Source organism: Halichoerus grypus, chromosome 10 (assembly GCF_964656455.1).
Source record: "Halichoerus grypus chromosome 10, mHalGry1.hap1.1, whole genome shotgun sequence".
In the NCBI taxonomy this organism is placed as follows: domain Eukaryota; kingdom Metazoa; phylum Chordata; class Mammalia; order Carnivora; family Phocidae; genus Halichoerus; species Halichoerus grypus.
The window spans coordinates 110,308,962-110,320,843 of record NC_135721.1 but is presented as its reverse complement, the minus strand read 5'-3'; the positions used below and the strand labels follow the sequence as shown (position 1 = coordinate 110,320,843).

The 11,882-nt window shown below is 46.3% G+C and overlaps 1 protein-coding gene across 4 annotated transcripts in view; it reads left to right on the top strand.

Annotated features, from left to right (window-relative positions):
• The first annotated feature begins 2,363 nt into the window (after positions 1 to 2,363).
• The window catches only part of PTPRA (protein tyrosine phosphatase receptor type A), a 156,793-nt gene continuing 147,274 nt past the window's right edge, over positions 2,364 to 11,882 (top strand). For 3 of the 4 annotated variants that reach the window (XM_078057021.1, XM_078057020.1, XM_036093237.2), the window contains exon 1: positions 2,504 to 2,640. The gene's annotated coding sequence lies outside the window, so the exon portion shown is untranslated. Of the gene's footprint in view, positions 2,641 to 11,882 lie in introns of all 4 variants that reach the window. The other variant, XM_036093243.2, reaches the window with a different exon arrangement.

Sequence of the window (11,882 nt, the reverse complement as noted above, 5' to 3'; positions counted from 1 at the left end):
TGAACCCCAGGGCTCTCTGACTCCCACACCCAACCTGCAGTGTTTTCCAAAGTGTGGCCACATCAAGTGTGTGTGTGTGTGTGTGTGTGTGTGTGTGCGTGCGCGCACACGCACGGGGGGGGGGGGATGTCCAGATGATCTTGAGGATGAACACTTTTTATATCATTATTATTATTTCTTAAGTAAACTCTACCCCCAACATGGGGCTCAAACTCACGACCCTGAGATCAGGTGTCCCATGCTCTACCCACTGAGCCAGCCAGGTGCCCCAACACTTTTTAATAGTTATTTTCACATATGTTAGAACATATAAGTAGCATGTCAAACATTTTTATGGTAATATAAGTAAAACTATAAAGAAAGATATCAACCAAAAGAGGCATACTAAGAGATAATAGGGCAGATGCAGAGAAAGCAAAACTAAGCTGGTGGGGTTTGGTCTTAAGATGCCATGGCTACCCTAGGTACCCAGGTACCTCTTGCACATCTAGTCATTATTTTTCAGGGTTTCTTTTTTTTTTTTTCTTAAGATTTTATTTATTTATTTGAGAGAGAGAGAATGAGGGACAGAGAGCATGAGAGGGAGGAGGGTCAGAGGGAGAAGCAGACTCCCTGCCGAGCAAGGAGCCCGATGCGGGACTCGATCCCGGGACTCCAGGATCATGACCTGAGCCGAAGGCAGTCGCTTAACCAACTGAGCCACCCAGGCGCCCTATTTTTCAGGATTTCTAAACGCTTTGAGTTCAGGCTTTTCCGTTTTCCTTTTGGTGTGCAGACAGATTAAGTTGGGACTTCCTGGGAAACGTGTGGAAGAACCTGTCCTCATTGCTCTTGGGGTCTAACAAGAGACTGGGCATGTGGCCTCTGGGCCTTTGGGCTGGAGTGTTTCTCGGGCAGAGGCGCCAAGGGTTTGGCCATTTCGTGACCCCTGTGGCGCTGCGGAAAGCAAGAGACACAACTCCGGCTAGAGAAGGAACTTCCCTGCCTGGGAGGGGCCAGCCTGAAGGAGGCCACCGCTGCCTGTATTTCCAGGCCTTGGCTCAGCTCAGCACACACTCGCTGATTGCACAAATGAGGAGAAGGGAGAGTGCATAGAGTCCTAAATTGGCACCCCAACTGCAGGCGGTGGTGGGGACTGCAGGTGATAGGGGCACCAACCCCGAGGAAATAGTTGCCGATGTGGGCTCCTTCTGCACCAAAATGTACCCCCAGGCACCCCTTGTCATGAAGAAGAGTTGCCGCCGGCCACAGACTTCCCCTGGGGCGCACCACCCACCGCAGGCGGCGCGGACTCCGCGTCCGGGATTAAGGGTCCCCCCCAGGAAACTCTGCTTGCACACTGCTGTGCAATCTGTCTCCAGCATGCACGCCCAACCACTCGCCCTGAGCGGGGCCCGAAGCGTCCGAGGGACCTCGTGTGGGGGCCACAACCAGGAAGAGTGTGTCACCCGCCACCCACCACGACCGTGTAACCGGCCTTCAGCCGCGGACGCCCAAGTCCCGTAGCCTGGGAAGCCGCAGCTGCGGGACAGACTTACGCATAGCTTTGGGGCACCACACGTAGGGCAGGGAGCCCTGGGGAAGAGGTCCGCGCGCGACCCCGACCCCGACCCCGGCCCCAGGGGCGGGACGCATCTCCGGATCCTCTGCGCTTTGAACCTCCCCTCCCCTCTGTCCTATCGCAAATAACACCCCCACCGCAGAGCACCATGTGTCGTATTTGTACTCGGCTCTATGGCAAGCCAGGCCCTGGTAGGCGCATCTAGAAAGTGGGAGAGATTTCCCTGGGGGCTTGGGTGGGGATGGCGTGAGCTGACTTGATGTAAGGCAACACCTACGGTGCCAGGATCATTCTAGGGGCTTCGCAGGTTCCTCTCCCCAAGAGAGCCTACATCCTTTGAATACTTTGCAGCAACTGGGCGGGGGGTGGGGGGTGGGTAGGGAGTTGGAAAGGAATACATTTGGAGAGAGGGGTGGAAAGACCGCTTTTGAGTTCCAGGCAGTCCTGGTCTCTAGACATTGGTGTAATTCGTATTTGGCCTCAGTTTCCTCATCTGTAAACTGGGAAGAAGGCCCACGTCCAGGGGGCTGGGACTGTAGAGAGGCGGACGGCGCTGGTGCACGGGAGGTCAGCGCTCCCGGGGTCCCGCTTCCCCAAGGTTCCGGCTGCCGTGGGGCGCACGCACACCGCCCAGGCGGCGCAGGAGCCGAAAAGACCGTGAGACCCGGCTCAGCGCCTCAGGCGAGCGTGCGAACGCGAGCTCGGAGGCGCGCAAGGGCGGGGCCCGCGAGGGCCGGGAGACGCCCGTTCGGTGTGGGCCAACCAGCGCCCGTCTCTGAACCGCCAATGAGGACGCACCTTACAGCCAAGGCCGGGTCGGGAGTGAGGCTGCGGCGAGTGCGGCGCTGACAGAGACGCGCGCGCCAGCCAGCTCGGACCCTGGGCCGCGGCCGCCATCACCGCCGCCCGCCCAGTCGCCCCTCAGCCGCTTCCCCTCGCCATGGAGGCGAGGCCGCCGCCGCCGCCGCGGAGCTCTGAGCCGCGGGCCGGGCGGCGGCCCTGAGGGCGTGTGGCGGGCCGAGACGCCGCCGCGGAGCCGCCGTCCTCGTTCCCAGCGGTCCCGCCCAGCGCCGGACTCGGTGAGTGCTCGCGGCCGCCGCCGCCCGGGTGGGCTCCGCAAGGGGGGGGCGGCTCCCGGGCGCGGGTGGGAGGGGTCGCTGGCCGGAGCCCCAGGCCCTCTTTTCCGGGCAGAACCCATCAGGCGGCTCCAGTTGGACCCCGCGTCCTTGCGCTGTCCGTAGGGGGGTCCCCGGAAACGTGCCGGACAGGGCGCCGACCCCTCTCGACTGCCCGGGAACTTTGCGTGCGTCCTCCTGGGGCCAGGCCAGGGCGCTGCCATAGTTCATTCTGAAAGAAGAAACTTGGAACAGTGAGAACAGAATTTGCTCAGGTCCATTTAATGGGAAGAAAGAGGAAGACTCCTGGCATGAGAAAATTTGCTCTTGCGGAGACCAACTTTTCTTTCCTTTAACCACCCCCCCCCCACCCGGCCCCTGGCCCAGGCGCCTCTCTTTTCCGCCCACTCCCAACTGTCGAGGCTGCTTAAGAAGGGAAATAGGGGCGCAGAGCCGCCCAGAATTCGGAATGAGCCAGTTGGGAATGCAGATCCCTTTCCTTTTTACTTTTGGTAAATGAAATAAAGAATATTGTTTTTTGGAAAATTGGTTCCTAATTGTATTTCCTGAAGATGAAAATAATAATGGCAGAGCTGAGGCTTTTTTGTTTTTTTTTTTTTTGAGCTCGGTGATGATGTTTGTAAGATTGGAAAAGAGGAATGTTCAAAGCCTCCTTAGGCGAGATAAATGTGTTCAGAAACCTTTACCTAGGGTAGGGATTCGTGCTCTAGAACCAGTCACATTTCCCAGGAGATGTCTTCATTGGCCACCTGCTTGCTCTTAAGGCAGCCTAGAACCAGAAGATGGTGGGCGAGGAGAGAACTGAGGGTGGAAGATGGGCGAACATCTTCCTGCCTGGCCACTCCTTCAAAAAACACAGATCTGATGCTGTCACTTGTTTACTTAAAAACTCCTCGCTCTCCCTTTTCCCGTGGGATGAATGAAGCCCAAAATGTCTTATCAAGTCATACAAGGCCCTGGACGATCTTGCCTCAATTTAGTCTTAGCTTAATCCTTCAATTCTCCTTTCTCTCATCCCCAGCCATTCAGAGCTGCTTGACTGCCTCTTCACATGTTTGGATGCCTTTGCTTGTGTGATCCTTTTTCCTCCCCCACCCTTATCTGCCAAGCTCTACCTCTGTCTTTAAAGGCCTTCTGATTTGAGAAGCTTCTTGAGGCCAGGAGCTCTGTCTTGTTTACCTTTCCATCTCCCGTGCTAAGAGGATTCTTCCTCTCTATTGTCTTGTAGGTCCTATCCCATCTCTTCCCCTGTATGTCTCTTCTCTGTTTACCAGGTACCCACTTGCTGAGACAATCTTTTCCTGAGTGTTTCCTGAAGGCCTGCTTGGAGTCTTTGGCACATCTTGGACGTTTAATATCTCAGATTTCCCATCTCCCCGTGTCCATCTCACCCAGTCCCCATAAGTAGTCAGCGGGCAGGAACCGGCAGGTCTCCTATCACGATGGTCTCCAATCTGCTTGACTGTCTCTGAAAGCCTCAAAGCCCCGTGGTCTCTTTTCACCTCTGCCTGCCCCAAGTGGCCTGGCTAATAGATGCATTTTAAGGCATGTGGGATCCAGGAGGTTGTTCCTGGGTACCTTGTAGCCACTTGTTTACCATCTGGATGAAATTCAGAACCAGAAAAGCCAATCATCTGATTTAAGTAAAGGCGTTCATGTGCCTTCTATTTGCCAGGCGAAGTGCTTGGGATACAACATAAAAGCATGGAAGTCAAATCTTTACCTTTTAGGAGCTCACAGTCTAATGCAGGACAGGTGGATACAAATACCTCACAAGTGCCATGGGAATGTAATAATGATAATAACTATTGTCTTTTATTTGCCTTGTGAGAGACCGTGTAATAAATTCATTCCATGAATTATCTTATTTAATCCTTTGAACAGTCAGGGCTTTTTCCTATTTGACAAGGGTCGAAACTGAGGCCATATAGGGGGCACATGAGGGAATAGTCAGGATTTGAATCTTGGCCGTCTAGTTCCAGAACATCTGTCAGGCTGTACAGAGAGCATTCCTTTCCTGGGAGGGGGGCCTTTGGGTCACAGAGGATTCATATGAGTTTGTGTGTCGTAGACAGGATATAGGAAAGAAGGAGTCCATTGTCCTTGGGGAACCAGGAGAAGTTAAAACAACTGGATTGGGTAGAGGGGAGAAGGGTGGGAGATGAGAGTAGGGTGAGCTTGCAGGGCTGTATGTGCTGTTTTCAAGTTTGGGCAGTGGAGAGCCACTGGAGGATTTTAAAGACAGAAACCTTGGGCTGACTAGGCTTTGGAAAAGTTATTTAGGGGCAGTGTGGGGCCAGAAGCTGATGTCCCTGCGATTTGGAGGCAATGCTGAGGCCCTACAGAGATGGAATCGTAGCCTCAGACTCAGAGGGAGGCCTTGAGAGAATCCTCAGTTTCAGGAAAAGATAAATACATGTGAGAAAACACTCTAGCAGAAAAGGGGCGGGGGGGGGGGGGGTAAGAAAGAGAAAATACTCCAGCAGTATAAAAGGGAACATAGAGGAAAATAAGTCTCCCTCTTACCCTGAACTCTCCAGAGATGACTGGAGTTTCGTTTCAGTGGCCTTACATAGACACTGTTCCTTTATAAACATGAGTCTACCTATCCATATTCCTCCCCCCATGGTACATACCAGTCACACCTTTTTCCTTTTTAACATATTTAGGAAATCATTCCATATTAGTAGATATAAAGCTGTTCATTCTTCCTGTTGACATTTTTTACTTTTTTCATTGTGTGGTTGCACCATAATTTGTAACTAGTCTTCAAGTTAAACCATATTTAAGTTTCCAGGTTTTTCTTTTACAGTGTTACAATGGATGTTTTTGTACATAGTACTTTGTAAGGAGCTCATGTGTGAAGTTACCTGAACAATATATTTCTAGAAGTGAAATTACTGGGTTAAAGGATATATATGCATTTAAAATTTTCAGACCTATAGCCAAATCACTGCCCTTTCAAGGTGTTTGTACTGACTTAATCATTCTCCTCCCAAAAACTGTGAATGGGACTCAGTGGTTCTTCATCAGAGTATACATCAGGATCACCTGGGATGCTCTTTCGGCTATCATATGCCTACTTTTCTCTCACTAATCTCCTCCCATGTGATTTTAACTGATTTCTTTCAGTTTACAAAGGGAGACATTAAGGTTCAGAAGGATAAGTGACTTGTGTGACTTGTCAGTGTGGTGGTGGTGGTTTTTTAAGCAGTTCTGATACTTGTATTTGCCCAGCACCTTTCATTGGAGGCACTCAGTTGATTTGTAAATATTGTTGCATTATTTTTCTCCACCTTCATGTGGAAAAAGTGAGATGCAGGTGAAGTGTGAATTTGAGTTATAAGCAGGAAGCTGACCAAATACGGATCTTGTCTTTTTACTTCTAATGCAGTAACTAATGTTCCCAAATACCAGAGCTGAAGAAATGTCTTTTTAGTGAGTCTGAGTACAACAAAAATAGCACTATATAGCACTAACTTAATAAAACTGAACGGCAAACCCATAAATAACCCAACATTAAAATTTGTTTTATTTTTACTAACTTATTTTGTAAAGAGATTTATTTATTTATTTTAGAGAAAGAGAGAATGCAAGCGCATGAGCCAGAGGGGCAGAGGGAGTGGGAGAGATCATCTCAAGCAGACTCCATGCTGAATGTGGAGCATAACGTGGGGCTCGATCTCCATGACCCTGAGATCATGACCTGAGCCAAAACCAAGAGTCAGACGCTTAACCAACGGAGCCACCCAGGTGCCTCAGAATTTGTTTTAATATATTCTCTGTAGGGACACCTGGCTGGCTCAGTCAGTAGAGCATGCAACTCTTGATCTTGGGGTCATGAGTTCATGCACCACGTTGGGTGTAGAGTTAACTTAAAAAAAGAAATACGTGGGGCGCCTGGGGGCTCAGTTGTTAGGCATCTGCCTTCAGCTCAGGTCATGATCCCAGGGTCCTGGGATCGAGCCCCGCATCGGGCTCCCTGCTCTGCGGGAAGCCTGCTTCTCCCTCTCTCACTCCCCCTGCTTGTGTTCCCTCTCTCGCTGTGTCTCTGTCTCTGTCAAATAAATAAATAAAATCTTAAAAAAAAATATGTATGTATATATTCTTTATAGAAAGGAGAATTTACTAAATGTAAAATTATATTTGCTTTTTTTTTTAAGTTTTAATTCCAGTTACATAGTGTTATATTAGTTTCAGGTGTACAGTATAGTGATTCAGCACTTCCATACGTCACTTGGTGGTCCTCACGACAAGTGGACTCCTTAATCCCCATCACCTATTTAGCCTGTCTCCCTGCGCAAACTATATTTATTTATTTATTTTTAAGTGGGCTCCACACCCAAGGTGGGGCTTGAACTCGAAGACCTTGAGATTGAGACACATATTCTACTGACTGAGCCAGCCAGGTGCCCCTGTATTTACTTTAAATTCACATCCATTTGTGTCAGTATACAGGCATAGCTTTTTTTTTTGTATTTATAATCAGTACATACAGAATATGATTGTTGTATTCTTGAATAGCATAAAATATTTTTTTTTTAAAGATTTTATTTATTTGACAGAGAGAGACACAGCAAGAGAGGGAACACAAGCAGGGGGAGTGGGAGAGGGAGAAGCAGACTTCCCACGGAGCAGGGAGCCTGATGCGGGGCTCGATCCCAGGACCCTGGGATCATGACCTGAGCCAAAGGCAGACGCTTAACAACTGAGCCACCCAGGCGCCCCTAGCATAAAATATTTTATATTTACTCATTTATGTATCTAATTTAAATCACAGAATAGTAATCTGTGCACTGATAACTAGTTTGTACAGTCTTTTAAATTTTTTCCTTTATTTTATCCTTTTTACTATTATACTTTTTTCTTAAGATTTATTTATTTGAGAGTTAGTAGGCATGTACTGGCATGAGAAGGGAGGGGGGAAGGGGTAGAGGGAGAGAGAGAATCTTAAGCAGCCTCCATGCCCAGCATGTGAGCCTGACCCAGGGCTTGATCCCCCAACCCATGAGATCATGACCTGAGCTGAAACCAGGAGTCAGGCACTTGACTGACTGTGCCACCCAGGTGTGTGTCTGTCCCCGCCAAATACTGTGTCAGTCTCACATACTGGGCGTGGAGGCTGCTTAAGATTCTCTCTCCCCCTCTGCACAACCCCCGACCCCACCCTCTGCCTTAAGAAAATAACTAAATAAGGGGCGCCTGGGTGGCTCAGTCGTTAAGCGTCTGCCTTCGGCTCAGGTCATGATCCCGGGGTCCTGGGATCGAGCCCCGCATCGGGCTCCCTGCTCAGCGGGGAGCCTGCTTCTCCCTCTCCCACTCCCCCTGCTTGTGTTCCCTCTCTCACTGTGTCTCTCTCTGTCAAATAAATAAAATCTTTAAAATAGAGAAAAAAAAAAGAACTAAAAAAAAAGATTGTATTTTTAAGTAATCTCTGCACCCACCGTGGGGCTCGAACCCACAACCCTGAGATGAAGAGTTGCATACTCTACTGACTGAGCCATCTAGGTGCCCCATAAATGGTACTTTTGAGCATCCTTGCTCAAATACATCTTTTGGATTATTTTCTTGGACTCTTGCCCCTAAAATGGGTTCACTGAGTCAGGTTACAGTTCCAGTGCCAAATTGCTATCTGGAAAGGTCGAACTAAGTTATAACACCATCAACAATTTATGTGGCCCCGTTTCCTGACAGTCCGACCAGTACTATTACAAACACAACCTAATATTTTATTTTATTAATTCAACCGAAATATAATGGTACTTTGAATTAGGTTTAATTTATAGTATCCAAGAGTTACGTATCTAAAGGAAACTTGTTTTTGATGAAAGACATGGTTAATAGGTCAGAAATGTGGAAATTTAGGATAAGATCATGTTGATATGAAATGTAAGACTAGATGTTCAACTGAAAATAGTAGACATTGTGCCAGGAGCTGGGGATATCCCAGAGTAACATGAATGTGATGTCTGTCCTTTTCCACTTGTGGGCTAATGCCAGAGAGGTTCGATGTTAGACAATACTTATGAAGTCCCTGAGCTGGGAAGGGGTTTGGTACCTAAGGGCATTGCTTCTCTAACTTAATGTTCACATGAACCATCTGGAGACCTTGTTAAAATGCCAAGTCCTGATTCAGTATGTCTGGGGCGGGACTTAGGATTCTGCATTACTAACCAGCTCCCTGGTGAGGCAGATGCTGCTGGTGGGTGGATCACATTTGGAGTAACAAGGCCTAATTGAGACCTTGGTGAGTAAGAGGGGCAGTTCTCCACACTGGCTGCACTTTAGATTCACCTGGGGAACTTAAAAAATCAGGGATGCAAATACCCCACCTCCAGGTATTTTGATTTAATTGGTCTAAGGTGGGACCTGAGAATGTATAAATATTTTTAAGTCCCTAGGTGTTTCCCATATGCATCCAGGGTTGAGAACCACTGGACTAGAGAGAGGCAGGAGCCAGAGTTGAGGGCCCTGTATAAGATGCAGGGATTTTGGACTTTATCCTGAAGGCAGAGCTAAGCCATTATAGGATGATAAGGAGGAGAGTGAACTGATCTGATTTGCAGTTGTAAAAAGTTCACTGTGCCTGCAATCTAGAGCGGTAGTTTTCAAAGCGAGGTAGATACGATGACTCATTGGGATGCTGGGGGAAATTTTAGAGCTTTTTATTTATCAAAAAGGTAAAACATTAAATTTAGGAATTGGGTCTGTAAGTCACTGTTACTGTGTTACTGTGAATTTTGGGTGTCCTGAAGGAAGAGAAGGGGGTTCTGCAGTGAGCAAGCACAGCCATAATCATACATTTCCTTTCAGTGTATTGCAACATTGGTAACAGTTTATATTACCTAGTTTGTTGTTTTTTTTTTTTAATTAAACCTTCACAAAATGGACAAGTGGCTTAAAACAATTTCTGCAAAGAAACCAGTGACTGAAGAAATGCAAGCAGAAACAAACAATGGCGGAGCTGATCCTTGTTCAACTCCTATTATAAACTGTCACTGAGCTATTAAATCAGTTTAAATAAGTCAGCTTTTATTACGTTAGAAAGTATCAGGAAGCCTATTTGAAACATGCATTTACATCCTCTGTCATTAATAGGAATCTTAAGAGTGTGTAGAACCTTGTGATATAAAATAATAAAATACAAGGCTGTCATTAGTACCAGGGCATTTGAAAACTAAGCATATGGAGCATAAAGAGGACCTCAGCATTTTTCTCTTTCCAGTGATGTTTAAAGTCATAGGCTATTCAGTCAGATGCTCTACACAATTTTACTAACCTAGTGTTTAAAGTATATATTTTGAGGTTTCTTGTTCTTTTTTTTTTTTTTTAAAGATTTTATTTATTTATTTGACAGAGAATGACACAGTGAGAGAAGGAACATAAGCGGGGGGAGTGGGAGAGGGAGAAGCAGGCTTCCCACGGAGCAGGGAGTCCCATACGGGGCTCGATCCCAGTACCCTGGGATCGTCACTGAGCTGAAGGCAGACACTTAACTGACTGAGCCACCCAGGCGCCCCAAGGTTTCTTGTTCTTACGAAAGACAGAAAGGCACATACCATTGACAGGTTCTTCCTGTTGCACCCCACCCCCTAAAAGGCTTGCTTTAAAAAAAGACTGCAAAACAATATGTCAAGAAGCCAAAATGCTTTCCTTTTTCAGCAAATACTCTTGTATGAGGAATAGAAAATGTTGCTGAAGATTTGAACAATAATGGGACAAATTTTGCAGTGTGGGGGGTTTGCTATATATGTAGTTATAAAAGTATAGAAGCTTCTATCATGTCTTCATATTTGCCAAATTTTCTTTTAATAACTAAATCCCCCCCAAAATCACATCTTTTGTGAGCTACTGGAGGAAGGTTGTACTGGAGAAGATACATTCTTAATAGTAAATGACTGCCTTAATAACATTGCTTTGTGGAATAATTGTCTAAATGTGAACTACAGATAGACAGTTGCTTTGACTGAATAAAAGGATGAAATTCATTCACTGCCACTTAATGGATTATTGAGGCAGATTATCATATGTTGGCTATCTTGTAGTAAAGTAAAATTGATGTTATGCATTTTTCTTTTATAAAAAATTTGACTTTTTCTGTGTGTGCTACTTGGCAAATATTATTTGAAAAATTAATATCCTTAATCTGTCTCTTCAAGTGAAGTTATTTTAACTGACTGAAAAGTAACTGCTTTTTTTCTTAAAAAGAAATATGCTGTGCAATAGCCTTTTCCTAGTAATTAAAAAATACCTTTATTGAAATATAATTTACATACCATAAATTCACCATTTAGGGGCGCCTGGGTGGCTCCGTTGGTTAAGTGTCTGACTCTTGGTTTTGGCTCAGGTCATGACCTCAGGGTCATGAGATTGTGGCCCCCCCAACTTGTGCGAGTGTGCTTGCTCACTCGTCTCTCTCAAATGAATAAATCTTAAATCACTCTTTTAAAATGTACAGTTCAGTGGTTTTTAGTATATTCTTGAAGTTGTGCAGTCATCACCACCATCTAATTTCAGAACATTTTCATTATCCCAAGAGGAAATTCTGCACCCATTAGCTTCACTTCCCATTCAGCCCTTTTCCCTAGCCTCTGGCAATCAGTTATCTTTCTGTCTCTGTGGATGTGCCTATTCTGGACATGTCATATAAATGGAATCCTTCAGTATGTGGCTTTTACTTAGCATAATGTTTTTGGGGTTCATCCATGTTGTGGCATGTATCAGTACTTCATTGCTTTTTGTAGCTTAATAATATAATGTTCCGTTGTATGAATATACCAATTTTGTTATCCATAAATCAGTTAATGAACATTTGGGTTGTTTCCACTTTTTGCCTGTTAGGAATAGTGCTGTCACGAACATGTACAAGTTCCTGTGTGGATGGACATATGTTTTCGTTTCTCTTGGGTATATACCTAGGAATGGTACCTCCTAGGAGGGTTAATGGTAATAACTGTTTAATTTGTAGAGGAGCTGCCAAAACTGTTTTCTAAAGCACCTGCATCGTTTTACAGTTCCCAACAGCAATGCACAAAAGTTCCAGTTTCTCCATATCATCAGCATACTTGTTACTCTTTTTTTTTTTTTTTTTAAGTAGGCTTCACGCCCAGTGTGGGGTTGGAACTCACAACCCCAAGATCAAGAGTCAAAAAGCACTCTCCACCATCTGAGCCAGCCAAGCGCCC